The sequence below is a fragment of the Cannabis sativa genome, chromosome 1 (assembly GCF_029168945.1).
Source record: "Cannabis sativa cultivar Pink pepper isolate KNU-18-1 chromosome 1, ASM2916894v1, whole genome shotgun sequence".
NCBI classification, from domain to species: Eukaryota; Viridiplantae; Streptophyta; class Magnoliopsida; order Rosales; family Cannabaceae; genus Cannabis; species Cannabis sativa.
Window position 1 is genome coordinate 52,307,524 of NC_083601.1, and position 6,156 is coordinate 52,313,679.

At 27.7% G+C, this 6,156-nt stretch overlaps 1 long non-coding RNA gene across 1 annotated transcript; it reads right to left on the reverse strand.

Moving 5' to 3' along the window:
* Positions 1 to 937: 937 nt before the first annotated feature.
* On the reverse strand, positions 938 to 1,568 carry LOC133033605 (uncharacterized). Its single transcript, XR_009685750.1, has 2 exons — positions 1,531 to 1,568; positions 938 to 1,419 (listed from the first exon to the last, which is right to left on the reverse strand). It is a non-coding gene; the product is annotated as an uncharacterized LOC133033605 (long non-coding RNA).
* Positions 1,569 to 6,156: the final 4,588 nt, after the last annotated feature.

Consider the following 6,156-nt stretch of genomic DNA (forward strand, 5'->3'; position numbering starts at 1 on the left):
CATTATGATCTTGAACTCTCTCTTAACTATGAATCTCAAGTATGACCTTTAAAAATTTGAGATTAGAACTCCGTTTTAGAATAGAGTTCCACCTATTTATAGTTATTAAATTTAATCCCAATAGATTCTCTAAGAAATTAAATCATATAATTAATTCAATCACGAAATTGAAAAGTTGTTTAGTAGATATACGTGTATATAATTAAAGTCGAAATTTTATTCTTTTGCATTTGTTATTATAAGCTCTACTTGAAGCAAATAATTCTAGATTTAAAATATTATTGATGAATAAATTTTGTTTTTTTAAGGCTCCTCAGATGGATCTGTCAATCAATAATGCAGAAGCAGTATTAGAAAACTTTAAAGCAGTGGTGAATCAGGTTATTATTATTTTCTTTATTTATTATTCTTTTTTAAAGAAAAGATTGTTTAAAAGAACAAAATTATATAAAACATAGATTTTTGTAAAGTATTTGATTCATTTTGTTAGTAAATTTTTGACACAATTTTATTTTGAACATAGATGCCACAAAGTGATCGGGTTTATTATAACAATGTGTTCCGTCACCTTGCAACAAGCTTGGAGGAAAGACAAAGCCAAGGTAGTAGAGAAGAAGAACCAAATAGGTGAAAGAGAACAGATTTTTAAAAGTTCTATCTTAACTAGTAATTAACTATCAAAATTTATTTTTTGCCACAAAACTCGGGTTCTATTAGCATTTTGATATTTTTATCTATTTTTGGAACGCAAACTGTCATGGTGGACTATTCATGTATTTTTGGTGTACCCATGATACAATTTATTATTCACAATTAGTTTTTTTATAAAATTAATGATGAGTTCTTGATTTTTTCTTCTTAAATATATATATTTATATATAACTAATGTATAAAACTAAAAGGGGTCATTTCATTTTTAGCCTACAAAACTCACAAATAAAAAAAGAGCAAAACTGTTTTGACTAAGAGCATAAAGAAGTAATGATTTGATCCTACAAGAAATAAATATTTTTGCAGCTTTGAAGGAATGAGCCACTAAAGTTTCACTAAGCTGGTTATAATACCTTTAAGAATGGAGCATTACAAGGCTGTAAAAGTTTGCTTGGTGTTCTGGAAATGAAGACGAGTTCGTTCTCTTCCAAATCGAACTTGTTGTTGGCATAGTCAGGAAGCTGCATCTAAATCAACCTCACCCTCAATGATCCCCGCCTCTGCCTCAGAATCTGCTTCCAATTGGCCCATCTCTGGACGGGCATCTGTGTCAGAGCTTTGCTTCTGGTTTTCGTCCGGCATTGGACTGCCACCTTGGGACACCATGTCAGTCACACTAGCAGTTTCAGGTTCAGCATCCATTGGGGTTGTAGAGGCCTCGAGATCACCTCTGATTCCTTCATCATTTTCACTCGCAGGAGTTGAGATCTGTACCGGTGAGAGAAAACAAAATTAGAAGACATTAACGAGAGAACACAGCAAATGCAGAAAAACTTATTATAGAAAGCAAGGGAAGAACAAGATGGGGTTCCATTATACCTGATTTTCTTCCCCTTGCTGTGCAGATTCTTTTGCTTATGCATTAAAACTGTATTTTATATATTTAACAAAATATAAGAATTATATTAAATTTACCTTTTATTATTATTATTTAAATTAATATGTAAGGTTAGCAACTGATACAACTTTAAGCAAACAATGTTACTAATGCCTAATACTGCCTAATACTATATAATATAACAAAGTTGAAATTGCCTTCTCTTGCGTTTATTATTAAGCTCTAATTGAAACACTTAATTTAAAAGGTGAAATTTTATTGATGAATAATTTGTTTTATTTTAAGGCTCCTGAGATGGAAATATCAATCGATTCTGCAGAAGCCGTATTACAAAACTTTCAATTAGTGCTGAATCAGGTAATTTTTTTTTTTAATTTTCTTTTAAAAGAACAAATATATAACAAAGATTCGATAATATACTAGATTTATTTCTTAGTAAATATTTGACACAATTCTAAAATAGGTCCCAAAACGTGTTCGAGATTACTACAAAAATGTATTGTATCGCCGTGCAACAATATTGCAGAGACAAAACCAATATGGAGAAACAATAAGGTAATATTACAAATAGTTTTTTATAATTCTAACAAAAAAAGTATACCTTTTTATTGCTTCTATAAAAATTATAATTTGTTTTTTTTTTTTAATTTACACTTCTAATGGTTTCAGGACAGACACAGTGGAAGAGATATTCACTAATTATATTAACACAATACTTATATCATTGTTGTTCATCGACGACAAGCTTTAACCACTCATCATTATTCTATAAAAAAAATGATGAGTGTTATTTTCTTTTTTATACAGTTTTTTATTTTTTAGTTATTAATAAGAAAACAACACCATATAAAACTTTAAAGATTTTTTCCATATATTTTGACATTGATTAGAACAGAACAAACCTACACGAATTCATTGATGAAAAAAAATGACAAAAAAACTAAAGAGAACTTAACTGTAATCTTATTAAAGAGAGAACAAGATAAAAGAATACCAAAATGAACCTTACCTCCGTGAGCAGGCCGAAAATAGTCTCATTCAATATCACTAAAATGAAAAATAATAATGCAACAAATGTAAAAGATTTTCTTAAACATCTCCCACAATTACCATATATTTAATAATGTTATAAATAATTATTACTACAATTAATTGATTTGAAATTAATATAAAAAATGCATTTCTTTAAATATATTGGATTCAAAACTTAAATTTAGAATCAATCTTAATGCATTAAAAAAACAAAAATAATGCAAATATGGTAGAAAAAAGATCGTTGAGTCCTCAACAAACATTACTAAAAAAGCATAATCAATGCAGCAAAATAAGCCCAAAAATATCTCAGAATTTATAGCTCCCATATTAATATTTTTTTTTAATTTAATATAAATTAAAATAATAATAATATATATTTATTACGTGTAATTAAAAGGAATAATTAATTAAAGCAATCCCAAAAACTAAAACTCCAAAAATCTTTGCCATTAATACACGTTAAATGGCAATGCTGCAAAAATCTCAGCCCAAAATCATAAATTGCGCCACCGCATTGCCACTCTCACTAGTACCACCTTTAATCATCGGCAACACAAGTCCAATACATCACCGAATCCGATAAGCCCTTCCTTTGGAATGTATCCATAAGGAAATAAAACCAACCAGATCAAGGCCTAAACTTTTGCAACACGAAATTAAAGACTCCAACTAGGAGATCAAAGAAAATATGCATAGAAAAAGAATCATTTGCTAATGATACCAAATAAAATTTTAATGTATCCAAATAAATCAACATATGATAATGAAAAAAAGAAAATCAACGACAAAAGAGAAGAAAATCAATAATAATAATAATAATAATAATAATAATAATAATAATAATAATAATAATAATAATAATAATAATAATAATAATAATAATAATAATAATAGACGCTGAGGAGTGATATCTCTGGAGATCCAAAACACAACCCGATGAAACAACTTATAATTTCTCTTTTGTTATGTGCTTTGCGGCACAACACCACAGTGGGTCTTACGCATTCTTGCACTACCTTCTTCCTCCTTCATCTCCTCATCCCACAAAACTACCCTCTTATTTTTTGAGCATATATATGTTGACTTAGTTTATTTATTTACATTTAATTAGTTCAAAAATAATAATCTTTTTTTGTCAAAAAAGATAACATAATTATTCTTTTAAAAACTAATTAGAAATAATAAGCCTACGTTCATGTATATTAGGAATTTGCTAATTACTCTATGTTATAAATAAAATCAATAATAAGCCTACGTATATAAATAGACAAATCTGTATATTAACTGTACGATGAATATAGAGGAATTTCAAAAACAATTATTAAATTTCCAATTCCCATCAACAACATGGGATAATAAGGAAAATAATGAAGTTATTCCTGATGAGGATGTTGGTGGTTTAATTGAAGAGTTATATTACGAAGATGATTTAATAAGTAATAATAATTCCATGCAATTAAACTTCCAATTATTGCCAATATCAGAAGATGATGATTTAATAAGTACCATTATTTTTAAAGGAACTATTTTTTATGATGAGGAGGTTGTTGGTGATACTATGCAACACATATTTGAAGACTCTAATACTTTTCCTAATAATAACAATTCTCATCAACTTGGCATCTCAAATTTCATGCAACAACTCAATATGTAAGTTTATTTTATTAGTTAATTTCTCTCATTATATAATTTTATAATATATATATATATTGATTTTGTGATTTGATATATGATACTAGTGATGATCGTGTGACTAATGAAATTCAAGTACCATTCTTGATGAATAATGAAGACCCCTTTGCTTCAAATTCAATGCCCTTCCGGCCACTAATACAAAATCAAGTAAAATTATATTATAATCTTATCTTCAATATATATATATATATGAAAAGATCTTTAAAATTATTAGAATTACATAAGAAAAAAGTGAACTCTCTTTCTTCATGATACATCTCTTCTTCAGCCTTTTTTGAGTTTTGATAATAAAAATCAATTTTGTAAGAAAATTTAGACATAATTTGAGTTTTGTTGAGTTGGTTTGGTTTGTCAATTTTGAATAGTTTGTTTGCTAGTTGATAGTCAGAATTATTTAATCATGCTCACTAAACATATTCCTTAACTAAAAGGAAATAGAGTACCTTGGAGATTTTGTAGTGAATGATCACCTTCAAAATCGATTGTTACAATAGTAACAATATTCAAGAATGCATATAAACAAAACTAAAACCAATCACAAAATTAAAATTAGACAAGAAAAATTTAGCTCGGGAATATCATGGATCTTTTATTGATTAGGAATAGTCAATATATAGTATACAATTGAATAAGCTTAAGATTACAACTCAACACAGTGAATAATTACAAAGAAATAGAAAATCACTTCTAAAGTGATACTCCTATTATATTCCTTTACACACACTCATTATGATCTTGACCTCTCTCTCTAAACTTAACTATGAATCTCAAGTATGACCTTTAAAAATTTGAGACTAGAACTCCGTTTTAGAATAGAGTTCCACCTATTTATAGTTATTAAATTTAATCCCAATAGATTCTCTAAGAAATTAAATCATATAATTAATTCAATCACGAAATTGAAAAGTTGTTTAGTAGATATACGTGTATATAATTAAAGTCGAAATTTTATTCTTTTGCATTTGTTATTATAAGCTCTACTTGAAGCAAATAATTTTAGATTTAAAATATTATTGATGAATAAATTTTGTTTTTTTAAGGCTCCTCAGATGGATCTGTCAATCAATAATGCAGAAGCAGTATTAGAAAACTTTAAAGCAGCGGTGAATCAGGTTATTATTATTTTCTTTATTTATTATTTTTTTTAAAGAAAAGATTGTTTAAAAGAACAAAATTATATAAAACATAGATTTTTGTAAAGTATTTGATTCATTTTGTTAGTAAATTTTTGACATAATTTTATTTTGAACATAGATGCCACAAAGTGATCGGGTTTATTATAACAATGTTTTCCGTCACCTTGCAACAAGCTTGGAGGAAAGACAAAGCCAAGGTAGTAGAGAAGAAGAACTAAATAGGTGAAAGAGAACAGATTTTTAAAAGTTCTATCTTAACTAGTAATTAACTATCAAAATTTATTTTTTGCCACAAAACTCGGGTTCTATTAGCATTTTGATATTTTTATCTATTTTTTGGAACACAAACTGTATAAAACTAATCATGAGTTCTTGATTTTTTCTTCTTAAATATATATTTATATATAACTAATGTATAAAACTAAAAGGGGTCATTTCATTTTTAGCCTACAAAACTCACAAATAAAAAAAGAGCAAAACTGTTTTGACTAAGAGCATAAAGAAGTAATGATTTGATCCTACAAGAAATAAATATTTTTGCAGCTTTGAAGGAATGAGCCACTAAAGTTTCACTAAGCTGGTTATAATACCTTTAAGAATGGAGCATTACAAGGCTGCAAAAGTTTGCTTGGTATTCCGGAAATGAAGATGAGTTCGTTCTCTTCTAAATCGAACTTGATGTTGGCATAGTCAGGAAGCTGCATCTAAATCAACCTCACCCTCAATGATCCCCGCCTCTGC